The 12,963-nt window shown below is 37.2% G+C and overlaps 1 protein-coding gene across 2 annotated transcripts in view; it reads right to left on the bottom strand.

The window, feature by feature from the left end:
- Positions 1-12,963, bottom strand: part of bach2b (BTB and CNC homology 1, basic leucine zipper transcription factor 2b) — a 287,410-nt gene that overhangs the window by 51,220 nt on the left and 223,227 nt on the right. The window lies entirely within an intron of this gene.

The raw sequence follows: 12,963 nt of genomic DNA, 5'->3' as shown, positions 1-12,963 counted from the left end.
AATGTAATAAACAACCAAGAAAAGTAACATTGCAACAATGCACACGCGCGCCTGTGTGTCTCTCTCGCGGGCCTGCGTATGTGTGTCTGTCTCTCACGTGTGTGTGTCTCTTTTAAGCGTGCGCCTGTGTCTGTGTGTCCCTCTCGCCTGTGTGTGTGTGTCTGTCTGTCTGTCTCTCTCTCACGCCTGTGTGTGTGTGTGTCTGTCTCGCGCACGCCTGTGTGTGTGTGTGTGTGTCTGTCTGTCTCACGCGTGCCTGTGTGTCTGTCAGTCTCGCGCACGCCTGTGTGACTGTCTCGCACGCACCTGTGTGTGTGTGTGTGTCTGTCTGTCGCGCACGTGCCTTTGTATGTGTGTCCGTCTCGTGCGCGCCTGTGTATGTCTCTCTCTCTCTCTCTCTGCACAGGGAATGCACAGGAAGAGACGGAACACGTGCCGTGTGGCCCCGCGCATGCGCACTTCACCAGAAGACACACACACACGGACACCTGGACGCACACAAGGGTTTTATTAAAGAGGATAATCACTGCTTCCATAAATCATTTCCAGTTTCTCTATGAACCTCAGTCAGATAAGCAGATTGTGCAAAACAGATTCATGGATTCTTTGGAAATAGTTTGATATACAGTAAAATTAAAAAAAAAATTGCATGTAAATGGTGTACTCCAATCAACAACAGTCACATGGATAAAAGTTGTCGGACGAAAGATTGTTTGCTGCTAAAATGAGCAGAAACATCTTTTCACAAAGATTCTATATACAGTATAGATTAAAACGTTAAGAGTAGTGTTAACATAGAATATTTTTAAACAATGAAATCTCACTGGCAGGGATGTCCTTTTAATGGCACTGCCACAGCTTTCTGAATTAAATTGCTTGAGTTTATTTTGTCATTTGGCTGCATTTCAAAATCGCCCACATTCATCCACCGTCACACATACAGTATTAATCAGTGTTACTTGTTCTTAAATCAATACCTTCAATCAGAAATGAAAACACAAATCCAGATTAAGGGAAATCTCAATTATCTGATTGTAAATTCAAACTTAAGATCTTGAACATACTGTATATTTAACACAGCAAAGTTCAATAGGGTCGTTTTAGTCTTTAAAATCACAAAATATGACAGTTTTATCACAGTAAGGATATAAGAGAGATGGGTAAAAGTGCACTCAGGTTATCGTTAAAAGAGAATGATGTTCAGGATGTTGACTGCTATTCATTAGAAAGGCCCAAGTTCAAACCCTCCCACTTATAACGTGCTCTAAGCGTCTTTTTGTTTACAAGTTAAACTAACACCACTGTGAGGACGAACCACCTTGTATTCACTGTGCACCTACGCAACTGTTCTTTCAGTGTGGGATGAGCAACTAAAAATTATAACTTTCCCCAGACTATCCATCACATAATATTAAATGGCATTTTCTTTGTGAATCTAATGTTTTGCTGGACAAATAGGATCTTTAATTGGCTTTAATTAAACTGCTGCAGTGCTGTCATCAATTTTAATACCAAAAATATTTCAAATACAGTGTATCTACCCACCAATTTTCAAATATTCAACTACTTACAGTATGTCTTTCCCTTGCAGTGTTATTGTAAAATCTAACACCAACTGTCAAATCTGGAAGGCACTTGACAGCAGTGCAATGCTGAACATCTAAAAAAACTTCAAAGAAGATAAAGTAAGCATCCTTGATGCACTCCCCATTACTAAGTATGTTTTCGCATTTACCAATGCATTATGCAACCTGTTAGATTCCCACGGAAGAATAATTTTTCCCATTATTTAGTATTATTAAATGCAATGTTTTGTTTTTCCTTTACAACATTAGAACACTCTACATGAGAACATGCCATTCAGACCAACAAAGCTTACCAGACCTATCCACTTAATTCTTCTAAAAAACAAAAACAAAAACCAAGTCAAGTTTTGAAAGTTCCTAAACTGTCTACCATGCTACTTGGTAGCTTATTCGAAGTGTCTGTGGTTCTCTGTGTAAAGAAAAACGTCCTAATGTTCATTCAAAATTTGTCCTTAACAGGTTTCCAACTGTGTCCCCGTGTTCTTGATGAACTCATTTTAAAATACAAGTCTCGATCCACTGTACTAATTCCCTTCATAATTTTAAACACTTCAATCATGTCACTTCTTAATCTTCTTTTGCTTAAACTGTAAAGACTCTGCTCTTTTAATCTTTCCTCATAATTCAACCCCTGTAGACCTGGAATCAGCCTAGTCGCTCTTCTCTGGACCTTTTCTAGTGCTGCTATGTCCTTTTTGTAGCCTGGAGACCAAAACTGCACACAGTACTCAAGATGAGGCCTCACCAGTGCATTATAAAGGTTGAGCGTAACCTCCTTGGACTTGTACTCCACAGATCGTGCTATATAACCTAACATTCTGGCTTCTGTCGGGAAGGTCATAGTGTCAAGTCCACTATGACTCCTAAATCTTTCTCATTTGTTATACTCTCAATTTTCAAATCACCCATTGTGTACTCAAACCTTACAGTTTTACCTCCTATGTGTAATACTTTACATTTACTGACATTAAGCTTTATCTGCCACAAATCAACCCGAAGCCTGTATGCTGTCCTAGTACCTCTGTAACGATTTAACAGATTCCAGATTATCTATCTTGGTATCATCTGCAAACTTATCCAGCTTGTTACTTATATTCCTATCCAAACATTTACAAATATTAAAAATAGCAGTGGCCCTAACACTGCCCCTGTGGAACAAAACTCTTAACATCAGCCAGTACATGATATGGTTCCTTGCATCATCACCCTCTGCTTCCCGTGTCTGAACCAATTTTGCACAAATCTAAAAAATCACCCTGAACTCGCACTTCTTTTAGTTTGATGCCCAACCTCTCATGTGGCACCTTATCAAATGCTTTTTGAACATTCAGATAAATAATATCATATCCTTTTGTTGCTTCCTCATAGAATTCCAACATGTTGGTAAAAGACAACCTTCCTCTTCTGAACTAACTGTTCACAAAAACTCCTGTACTTGCCATGTGCTACTTGATTTTATCCTTAACTCCTTCCATTAATTTTCCTGTGATGCACATTAAGCTTACCGACTTATAGTTGCTTGCATCTGCCCAGTCACTCTTTTTATATATAATGGGATAATATTTACCATTTTCCAGTCCCTCGGAATTTCCCCAGTGTGCAGTGACTTCCTAAAAATATGTGTCACGAGTTTATATATGTACTTGCTAGCCTCCTTAAGAACTCGAGGATAAATATTATCTGGTCCTAGAGATTTGTCTGATTTCAGCCTATTTAATCTGTGCAGTACTTCTTCTACAATTATTAACCAAATCACTTAGCAGTCCCTTTTACCACTGGGAGGTTATCTATATCCTTAGTTGTGAAGACCTGAATGCTTATTTAGAGCATTTGCAATTTCACTGTCTGTACATTTTAATTCCCCTTGTTCTTTTACTACTAAAATACTGACAGAATCTCTTTTGCTTTTCTTTCTCCTTATCTGCTATACTCCTCTCCAACTGTCTTTTAGCCTCCCTAATATCCTTCTCATCAGTTGCCCTCATGTTCTCATACACCTATGATTAAAACTGGAGTTATTAGTCTTATATGCCTTATACAGCTGTTTTCTTCCTTTGCAGCTTCCTTTTTTTAACTCTTTATTAACGCACTGTGGAGTTTTTAAAAATGTCCTATTAATTCCAAATGTAGGTAGGCTATGTACCTGTCCTGCATTACATGTAAAACATTTCTAAACCTGTTCCGGTGCTCCTCAACTGTCTCCACACTTAAAACCTTATTCCAGTCTATCCTACATAGACTTTGCTGTATCTGCTTAAAATTTGCCCTACCAAAGTTAAACTTAACAGTGTAAGTCTTTACATCCTCACTCTTCCAAAACACTGAGAACTGTATTATATTATGGTCACTTGACTCTAGTAGTTCAATCGCCTCTACATCCTCAATTCCACCCTGATTATTACAAAAAAATAGACAGACTGTCCAGACAGACAACTCATACATAAGTGCAGAAACACTTTCAATGTATGAATCTAGTGTTAATGGTCCAAAATTTACTTCTCCAGCATTACTTTACTCTTTACACTTTTACTCCTTTATAGGAGTGACCATTTAACTCAATTAACCATGTAAGAAAAACATAAAAACAAAAACAGAGCTACTGGTGTAGAAAAACAAATACAGAAAAAATCACATTAGCTCAGTCAGAAAATAATGGTGTGATCAATCTGTGTAGGACCTTGGTTGAAACTGATAATGGGAAACCAAATATGATGTTTTTTTTCTGTATGCTGGATGCCTTGGGCCCATCATGACAAATTGGATATCTGACACTATTCCAACCCTTTCAATATTTTTAGGCTCTCTATGTAAATATTTATTGTGCCAAGCAAATTAACCTGAAGTGTTTCCACTGCCATGGACTGCTGAATTCTGCTACACAGTTAATAATAATTCTTTGCATTTATATAGTGCTTTTCTCACTACTCAAAGTGCACAGCAATTGCAGGTTAAGGGCCTTGCTCAAGGGTCCAACAGAGTCCCTTTTTGACATTTACAGGATTCAAACCAGCAACCTTCCAATTGCCAGTGTAGATCCCCAGCCTCAGAGCCACCATTCTGCCTAACAGTTAAGAGGAGACTCTGCCTTGTTCCTTCTAGTATGGCACATTTCAGTACTTTAATAGTTATGAATAATCTTAAAATAACATTACTTTTCTAAAGGTTCAAGGTGTAAGAATATTCAGTTTTCAGACATGTACTGCCAAACCCACATTATCTACTTATATCTACTCATACTTCTTTCAGAAAACAGCTTCAATCTGAAGACAAGTCATGCCAGTCTATTGCAGGACACACATACACTTATCAATGTTGGGCCAGTTTTGAGCGAGTCAAAGCATTTAGGTGGAAAAACAAACTAAATGCTGGGAGAACATGCATCCTCCACACAGATAGTGGCATGGCAAGGATAAAACCGCTGGAACTGTGAAACAACCAATGTGTGACCTACTGCCACATATCCAATATGTGTATAGTGATACTTAAAACTGGACTTCATTGTGGTATCAACCGAAACAAAATGAGGGAAAAAGAAACTGCACAACTGATTTTTCTCGTGGTACTTTTTATTTTATTTAACCCAGAGAAAAGAACAGAAAGCACAGCTGAAGTAAAATATTACCTGACTATTCCATTATTTTATTTATTAACAGATGAAAAATGGGGCAAATAAATCACAGTTTAATTAAAATGTTAATCTTGTGTCTTACATTCAAAGAAATGTACATATTGTACTGTTTTCCTTTATGTGTAATTTTATCCTACTGAAAGTTTTAGGTCAGTTCATTTGAATTTGAGAAATGTCAGTCAGTCATTGTCCAAACCGCTATATCCTAACACAGGGTCGCGGGGGTCTGCTGGAGCCAATCCCAGCCAACACGGGGTGCAAGGCAGGAAACAAACCTTAGGCAGGGTGCCAGCCCACCGCAGGGGCACACACACATACACACACCCCCACACAGCAAGCACACACATGCACCTAACCTGCATGTCTTTGGACTGTGGGAGGAAACCGGAGTACCCGGATGAAACCCACGCTGACACAGGGGGAACATGCAAACTCCATACAGGGAGGACCCAGGAAGCGAACCCAGGTCTCCTAACTGCACTGCGCCACCGTGCCACCCCATTTGAGAATCTGGAAGGATGGCAGGGTGTATCTTAGTAAGTAAAGATCATTTCAATGTAAACGAAAAATGCAGGAAAAAACAATTGACCAGCACAATGCTTTTCATTGATTTTAAATATCCAAGTAATCAAGTGCAACCTGCCCATTTCATCTACGACAATGCCTCAAAAAAGTAGTAGCTCTGCTGCATTATTAAATAGGCAGCCCCAGAGAACTGTGTTTATGTATTTCTCATTATGCATACATACACTATATGAGAACAGATTTAATAATTCATTTTTTGCATAATAATGCAAGGCAGCAAAGAAAACTGAAAAGCTTCAATCTTAAGAAAAATCCCCAGTGAAACTCCACAGGCGTTTGGAAGGCGAGTGACTTTATTTCAAGCAGGCAATGCAATTAGCAAAACTGAATAAGCATCTGGCCGAGTCTACACTATCTGGTCAACTATTACATTCTAGGAACTTGTTTGCTAGAAAAGAATGAACGCATGAATGATGAGAGGAACTCCTGCTCAGATGAACAGATAACCTTACGGATTCTATTACCACTTAATTCTTTGTTTGAGATCAGACAATCTAAAGATACTAAAAGTAGTGTATCTTTTATTCAGTGCCAAAGATAAGCCTTATTGCTCTGGTTTGGAATGAGTTAAAATTAATAGTCACACAGTATGGGTAATTGTTACCTTTAATATAAAAGGCAAATGTAAGGAAAAAAGACATATTGTCTAGAAAAGCGCACTGCTCCTTAATCTTCAGAATTCTCAGCCATCAATCAGCACACACAGAAGCTCATTGTCACTGAAGGTGAAAGCCACCACATTTAGAGAAGGATTCTGGTTCTTCAATGCCGAGAATGTTACTAATAAATAGAAGACCTCTGGGAAAAGTGCTGAGCGTACTCTGGATCTATTTTCAGCTTACATCAGCAGCTGTTGCCCCCGGGATCACATCTTTGTGTGTATCCTACACCATATGTGATTACTCTAGTATTACAACCAGCAACCTAATGAAGGCGCAGAGCAGGCACAGCAGAAAAGGAGAAAGAAAAAAGCATTCCGTACTTGAGCAGAATACTAAATGAGACGAATAACACAGAAATATAGAAATAAACCACAATTTCAAGTCATTAGAGGGGAGACATTGACATATGAAGTGTTTCAGCCGTTAATAGCACTTATTGTATAGAGTAGAAACAAAGAGTCAAATTAATCAAACTGACAGATCTGGGACATTTTATGCTAATCAAAGCTCCTGGGCTTTAGAATGCACTGCTCTCTGTTTGGCAAATCAATACCATTACAGCGCAGGAAATTCACTTATTAAAAAACACCAGATCAGAAGCATGCCTACTTAATGTGATAGTACCAAGGAGAACATGCTGTATACGAGTAAAAAGCCGCCTTCACCTGTGACACAGCCTAAAGGCTAAAGACAGCACCTGTACACATTAGCACAAGCTTTCTTGGCAAATTGCATATCTAATGATGAAAAATACCATGCCAGGGTCCAACTCTAGATCCTAATGGAATCAAACAGTGAGCCTCCTTCCTAAGGTCAAACAGGTAATGCCAGATTCACTGTGTCAATGACAAGTTTTCAGTTTCTGGTAAGCTGCAGTAGAAGTATTAATAGTTTTGTCAGCTGCATGACATAAATCTAACAAAGACAAGCAAAATAATAGATAAAGCCACGGAGGCTTAATCCTGCAGAGTGGGATTAGTGATATTAGACAAAGAAAATAATGAATAAATTTGGTGCAATATGTTTGAACAATATATTTACCCATAAGAATGACTTCAACTAAATAAAAAAGAATGATACATTGCACTGTATGCCCACTGTACATTACAATGTACACATTAATATGCTATGTAACATTAAAAAAAATCACAATATCATTCTTATCATAACCCAAGTGCTGTGTTAATGTTGCATTGTGCGGTCTTAGGCAATTCCAACCAGTAATGGTTAGTGTCTAAAAGAAATTGCGTTAGATAAAGCACTTAGTCCCGAGAAGGACTACATTACAGGCTTCAAAGCTCTGAGAAACCTGAGCCATCAGCCTCCACAAGGTGTCTGCCCATTCCCAGCTGCTGCAAATGTACTGTAGCCACAGAAAGACAACAGAAAGATAGTCTGCTTGGGCACCAATGCATCCCGAAAAGAAACACAGCGTTTGTGTGAATGTAATCATGAATGATTATTTTGAATACTGCCTTTCATAGTGAGCACTATCCTAATTCAATTTTACAGTGACAGAACAGTACAAACTTAGCAGGTTGACCACAAGGAGAGTATTAAAGTATTTCATATTATGAATACCATTTTCATTGTCTGTACTGTAACAGCATAACTCCCAATGACTGAGCAGACAATCTTAGCATGTTTCTCTTCTGGGTGATTACAAAGATAGAATTATTAAAACAGATAAGCAGTAAGTACATAGCTATACAAACCTTATTTTGTACTTTGCCTTTCATAGTGGACACTGTCATAAAGCACCAATACATACTCATCTGCCATCATATAACTGAAATAATCATACATAGAATGCATAGTGATAATATTAAAGAAAAATGTATACTAACTCACAAACAGGAAAAAAGTACAAAAGGAAGGATAATACAGCAGTAAAAGGTGTACAGCATTAAAGCTTATATAGCTGTTTGTTCTGTCAATGTGCTGAATCCACTTTGCAAATAACCTTTTTTTCTTTAGATAATAAGAAAGTTCCAATATTTAGTTTAAAGTCTTAATGGTATAACATTTAATGTTACTTTGCAAATGGAAAAAGGACACGTTTACAGCTTTGTGCAGATTGTCTCACCATCTGCGATGTTCTTCATTTGTGTGTGGCAGGTGCTAAAAGCCTGACAATGGAATGTCAGTGCAAGCTAATTGGATTTGGCTTTTTTGTATGCACTTTAAAACAAAGATGCACCTACACAGCACATTAGTGTAGCTTCCTTAAAATTGAAAAAGGAAATCTGTTTGGGGACAGGGTTATACTTTTGAAATAAGAAATGTTCAGGTCTAAAAAAATAACAAAGTAAAATTCAGAAATAAAGGTGCAGTGCTTTGATGCTGACTTTAGATGGCAACGTTGACTTGTGCTAGTTTTCAAATGTACAAAAATTCAGTGGCCTTTTTTTGGTGTAAAATTATTCCATATCATTATGACTATGTATTTTATGTAGCACATATGTTACTGAACATTACAATAATGGGTTCTAAAAAACAAAAAAATATGTTTTGGATAAAATAACTGACTGTAGATCACTGAATAATTATCTTACAAGCAGGAACAGTGCACTACATTAAACAGAAGAAATACTGTATAGATCCTTAAAAAGGCCAAGTTAATTATTTAAGTTTTTATTTTCCCTATAACATGGTTTATATTACATGTATTGTATCCTGCAAGAAACTCTAGAAATTACATCACTGATAATATACTCTTTCATAATTTCTTAGGAAAGTAAAACCTCACCTAATTTGGAATAGTACAAGTCTGAAGTGTATATATACATATATATACATATATATATATATATATACATATATATATATATACACACACATATACATATTTGCAATGTATTAAGGCATGAACTGTGCTATTCCATATATAGATTGTATGGGTGATACCTCAGAAAAAGGGGGTCAGGTAGAATAAATGAAAGATGAGACTTTCAGTTAAGAGGTTTGATCTGGTGCCCACTCTACACAGATCTGCTAGGTTTTCAGGCAACTCTAATTTCCTTGTACATTCCAAAGACTGACTACTAGGTGTATTAGTTATTATTGTTTCAGCACATAGATGGCTTGTGGTTCTAATTAATGCTTAGTTATTAAGTACAAATATTTTCTAACATGGCCAGTACTTCTATTGTTCCTCCTGCCGGAAATGTGGAAATGAAATGGTGACTTAAGCAGTCTGGTATTCACTGGCAGCACACGTCCATTTCTAAAAATACGTGCCATTGTTTACTACCATAGTTCACATCTGATCTTCAGGTTTGAGCTTTCCTCTGTGCCCTCCTTATGATTCCTTTATCTGAGATTAGGTGTCACTTTGCACCTTTTTCCCATAGAAAAGTCCACAAATTCACCTCTTTCGGTTATTTCTTTGCAAATTTCTAATGATACGATCTTGTTGATGGCGTCTTTTTCCAGTAACTCATTTTGAGTTACATTCTTGATTATATTCAATGTGTAATTTTCTATTTGTAACAAGTACACTGAAATTCTAATGCATGGTTCTTATCAGATCGATAAAAAGAGTAAAATACAATATTACATAAAAATATTAATTGAATCATACAATATAAAAAACATTACCAATTCGTACATTATAGAAAATACCACAGATATACAAGTGAACACAATAATTTGTAGTGTTCTTCCATTATCAAACCAGCTTTCTCCAGTTTAGGATTGGCAGGAGTGTTCAAAAAGCAGGTAATAGCCTTAGTTCTCAGACAAAAAGCCACGCACACAAGGACACAAAACACAGGTAATACCCAAGCTGGGATTCACACCCTGTATTCTGGAACTGTCAAGCAGCAGCAATAACCACTCTGACATGCTGGTAAAATATGAAATTCAAGGGGTGTCTTGTAAGGCTTGATTTGAACACGCTTTCTGAAGCGTGGTGATTTATAATCTGGTACTTCAGCACTACCTTTTGACTGTAGGAATGAGAACCTTTATAATATGCTACATTACTGTACTGCCTTTAATATGACAGTATGTCAACAATCTACACAGCTAAAGATAAGCTAGATGCTTTCTGTATATTATACTGTAAATTGTGCCTTGGGCTACCTGTTGCTCTTGCGATAATCATTATATGTGACGGCAGTGGGTAGCAATGCCATATCACAGGCCCAACACCCTGGTCTTGAATTCTGTGACTGGATATTAGCATGGAGCCTATATGAGTTTCCCTAAGGGCAGTGTTTCTCAACATTTTTTTGTGTCACGACCCATTTTTTCCCCCATGTACAGTAAGTGTCTTTGCAGCCTACCAGGTTCCCCCATGGTGACCTTGAGTGCTCGTCAGAGCATTGTTGGAAGTGGTGAATGGAGCGACTCAAGTGTGATTGTTAGAGTGGGAGGGTGGGGGAAAACTACCCCCTTGGTGAATTTGGTTTTCCCCTCAGATGTCCAAAGACACACAGACTATGTGAATTTCTGATATTAGATTGGTCCTGTGCTTATGTATGAATGAGTAGGCCCCCTGCAGTGATCTGGCACCCTTTTTCCTGCATTGCATCTATTGCTGTCAAGATAGGCTCCAAAACCACCTATGATGCTGAATTAGATTAAGCAGGTTTGAGAATCTTATTTTTAGTTTACGGATTACATGGTGATGCCACCAATATGAACAATTTTGGGAGTACAATCAGGAGAATCAAAAGTATCTGCTTACCTATCCTGTACATCCTCATATATGTGAGAATGTGAAGCTATTCTCTTGTCCCTGTTTGAGTGTTTAGATGATTAGATCTAAAGTTGAAATATGTTGTATCATCTTAAGTAATCGGAACTGTTAGTACTGTGATCCAAAAATGGTAAATGGGTATATTGAGTTATATAATTCATTTTTTAATCTTGGTAACATTCAGGAATACTTTGTTACTGAATCATGATACCATTATGGTAGATCTGTCAGATTACTCCATTATGTAATCACAGTATTATTCTTGATTAGCCCAATCACTATGGTGTCAGCATGACTGTTACTCTGTTTGGCTATACTCTTACAGTTAAATAGAGGGCCAAAACCATTGCCTTGAGGACATACAATTGTCACAGTCAAGGTGTAGATTTGTTTTTGTAACCTTTCCTTAATACCCATGGCCTTACATTTTTGGAAATACAGAATACAGATGCAGGTAAAAGAAGACACGCAAAGACCACTAAGTTTCAAGATCAGCTTATTGGTAACAAATATGTTAAAATGAGTTCTAATCTCTACTGAAACATAGATATTGTATCTGTCAATGCAAGGGCAATATGTATGTACAGATTCATCTACTGATAATGTGAAAGACAAACTAATTTTAGGCCACTGGAATTCTGTATGTTATTTTACCTATGATTAGTCATTATAAGCATTTCATGGACATCAAAACTTAGTGGCATTGTCAGTCATTTAGGTATGCAATGCTGTTTTTTCTTTGGCAACGTCCCAATGCTTAAAGCACAGATGCTACATGCACAAACAGCGGGAGACTGAGAATGTCTGTGAATAAAAACAATACCAAAATGGAGAAGAGTTAGAGGTCCTGAATGTCCTGCAAATTGAATTTTCATTGAGATGGAGCACAAAAACCCTTGCTCCATTTGGATCTTTTATGCAAGGCTTGATCTTTTGGTCCTCACAGTGGTGTATCATCTTCAGGTCATGTGGGATTAAGATGTCAAAAAGGTGTTTATTACATCAGTTCTCCCTTTATACTGATAGTTTTTCAGACCCTAGTATTAGCTCATTATATAATAGTGTCCCCCAAAAGAGTATCAAAGGTGCTGTTGTATTTACTTTTAATGTACTGCATCTGGTAACATTCAGTGTCTCAGATATAAAGGTTTTTAGTATACTATCACCATATATAAACATACTCACCTAATTTTTAAATTGCTAATGCAATATATAAATTCATTTTCTGAACATGAACTGTCTATTAATTGAAATAACCTAGTAGAACTGGGAAGAAAGTAGGATACACCCTTGGACTGAGCTCATATGCATGTTCACGGAAGGCTAAATAGCCATCTGTCCATTTTGGGGATATGGGAGGAAACAGAAATACATAGAGAAGTCATATAGACATCAGGAAATCATTGAGATTCAACAAAGAAATGACTAAGTTGAAAATCAAATCCTGTACTCCACCATGTAAACCCCACTTATGTTGTTATAGCATTTTTTTTTTTTTATTTGGGTATAACTGGATTTTCTTGGTAGGTACACAACTATTTGAATATTTTAGTCTTAACACACAATTTACTCTATATGTTCATTGAAGTAAATACATAAGCCTAAATGCATTTCAAATACAAATTTACTTCGGGGATAGTAAATGTCTATCTAACCTAACTGTCATTTTTAAACAGTCAATGTCATAAGGTGTAGTTTGCTGAATTCTGTTTCCTGAATCTGTGACTTTTGGTTTTGGTTCCAGCCACTGTATTAATCAGGAGCCAAATCCAGCCTGCAACAGAACTGTGAGTCTAA

This window comes from Polypterus senegalus, chromosome 3, assembly GCF_016835505.1.
Source record: "Polypterus senegalus isolate Bchr_013 chromosome 3, ASM1683550v1, whole genome shotgun sequence".
Lineage (NCBI taxonomy): Eukaryota > Metazoa > Chordata > Cladistia > Polypteriformes > Polypteridae > Polypterus > Polypterus senegalus.
The sequence above is the reverse complement of the archived record's forward strand: the minus strand, read 5'-3'. Positions and strand labels throughout refer to the sequence as shown.